Source organism: Cajanus cajan, chromosome 4 (assembly GCF_000230855.2).
Source record: "Cajanus cajan strain Asha chromosome 4, NIPB_CcT2T_4, whole genome shotgun sequence".
NCBI classification, from domain to species: Eukaryota; Viridiplantae; Streptophyta; class Magnoliopsida; order Fabales; family Fabaceae; genus Cajanus; species Cajanus cajan.
Genome location: NC_138520.1, coordinates 75,640,400 through 75,642,905, shown reverse-complemented (window position 1 = coordinate 75,642,905; position 2,506 = coordinate 75,640,400). Strand labels below are relative to the sequence as shown.

Here is a 2,506-nt window from a genome sequence, read left to right as displayed (position 1 = left end):
AATTTAGTTACCCTTGTAATTGGCATTTAATTTCGTGGCTTGGTTTTCGATGTAGTGAACAAAACCACACCACAGTGTATTCGTTAGGAATGATTACCATTAACTGCCAATTTGACCTACATTGTATGACAAACAAATTAGTTATAAAATTACCATGATTAAAAAACCAATTAAAAAACTAACCCGTCAATGTATGGAGCCATGTATATATCTCTTCTTGAGTCACTCATCCATGTTTGCATATATTGCTGGATCTGGACCTGAGTGTTTCCTGATTTTTGGATTGATTGAGGCTCAATAAATCCATATACTTCTGCTTGTGCTTGCTCCACACTCAATTTGTCCATGTACCTAACACAAATAATTATTATAAGTTAAATGTAATTATTGTAAATTTAGACTCATAAACGAAAATATGACTTACATGGCCCACATCTGTATGATAGATATATTTAACATGGAGTTTCCCCCAACAATCTCTAATGCATCAGGCAGAGATATGTATAGTGGAACATCAGAGCTATCAACTCCCAAAACTCTAATGTCCCACTACAATTGAATTGGCTTCTTCTTTAATCGTGGTAATATGATTAGAAGCTTAGATATGGGATCACCCTCAGCTTCTGCGATATGAGCATCATCAACATGAGGTTCTCTGATGACCTCCTTACCACGATTGATAAAATCCTAAAGAAATAATGAAAATTAGTTAAACAATAATAGAATTATAAGAATATAAAAGAGCAATAATATAATTACCTTTGCCCGTGCTGAAAGCGGCATGACCAAACGTTTTGGCCAAGCTAAGAATGTGTCGGTTGCCTGCCCCACTAGTTGAACCTCTGTATTGGGCAAAGGCACTGGAGCAGCAGCATCTTGAACTTGGTCAACCACAACCCGTGTCTGGTCTGGCTGTAGAGGGACACCATGGATGGTTGAGCCACCCTCAAATACTCGGCCAATAGCCACTAACCGTGGGGGGTCATCCTCAACATATAACTCACACTGGTTTGGTACATCAGTGTGAGTCTGATCCGGTGAGGGATTTGGAGCAGCACAACTCCCTTTAGTGCTGACTCGAACACCATCATGAGCAATTGCAGTCTGTTGCTGAGAACGAGCCAAAAGTTCAAACTTCTATTCAAACTCTTTTTGAATATTCTTCAATCTCTCTTCAAACTGACTCTCCAATCTCTGCTCCATTCTCTGCATAACCTCTTGACTGCAAGAGTCAACAGTGCTCCTCGATGATCGGGCACCAAAGAAATCTCGGTGGCTCCAAGAACCACCAACACCATGCACACGGCCTCCGTGCTCTGGCCTTCCTATGGCCGTTGTGAGGATATCATTCCGACCATCGGAAACAAATGAGCCCTGGGTGCTCTACTCAACTAAACCCTCCTACAACATATTAACAATAAGTATACCCTAAACTACACTTATGAATTAAATGAGTTGAAATGAAGAGTCTTAGTTTGTATATTTTTACTTACTATTTTATCCGCAACGACCCTTGCAGACTCAGAAGTCATTTGCACACGGTCAGCAGACTCAACCCCTGCTGCCTCTGCCCTAGCCTTCTTCATTTCCTTTTTTTTTCTTTCATATCCCCCTCTTGACAATAGATGGGGTGCATCATTCTTGGCCTATCGTTCTTGGGCAGCTATTCTTTTAGCCTGCAATAATACAAAAAAGAAAATGAGATTAATTAAAATATACCTTAAGTATTTGTGTCAATGTAAGAGTTATCAATAACTAATCTGCCACGAAGGGTCCAATCGAGTGGCACGAAATTGCATCCACTCCTCATCAGTGATCTGGTACTTTAGACAGGGAGTCTCATTTTGTCGCTCTCCAAATACACACTCTCGTGTCAAGAAAGTCTTGAAGTCTCTCCACCTGGTGGCCAGGGCAGATAACATCTTACTCCTCATGACCTCAGTATTGGGAATGTCAAAATTTTGCTATGAAAATAACAACAATTAATAAATAATGTATTTAAGTTATATAATATTCAAGGGATGTGAAAGTATATACCTGAATATCCTGCCACATGAGGTTCTTGTCAACCTCCTGAACGTCATCCCATGATGGAATGATAATAGAAATATGTCGTCGAGCTAGGACTCCCAAATAGCTCTTAAACTTGGCAGCATTTGGGCCTGATGCCTTGCCAGAACGAGGATCCACCTCAACCGGTGTCCTCTCCTTGGCAATGCGCCCAGCTGTCAACCCAGACAATCGGGTGACAGATCTACCTTCCCTCCTTCCACTGCCAGACCCAGAATCCTCCATAATTCTAAAAAAATTAAACTCTCATTATTAAAACAATGAATTAATTGAATAGACAAATAAAGTAAAAAACATAATAACAATATACCAACATAATAACTAATAAAAACACAAATAATACACAAACAGAAACCTATTAGGTTGGAATGTTTTCCCATATTCCTTCATCATGATCACTTCGAATAACATGTATTTCGTCCACTTCATGGTTTGC

The 2,506-nt window shown here is 39.7% G+C and overlaps 1 long non-coding RNA gene across 1 annotated transcript; it reads right to left on the bottom strand.

Moving 5' to 3' along the window:
* Positions 1-340: 340 nt before the first annotated feature.
* LOC145957108 (uncharacterized) lies at positions 341-1,674 on the bottom strand. Its single transcript, XR_014433527.1, has 3 exons — positions 1,494-1,674; positions 760-1,401; positions 341-687 (listed from the first exon to the last, which is right to left on the bottom strand). It is a non-coding gene; the product is annotated as an uncharacterized LOC145957108 (long non-coding RNA).
* Positions 1,675-2,506: the final 832 nt, after the last annotated feature.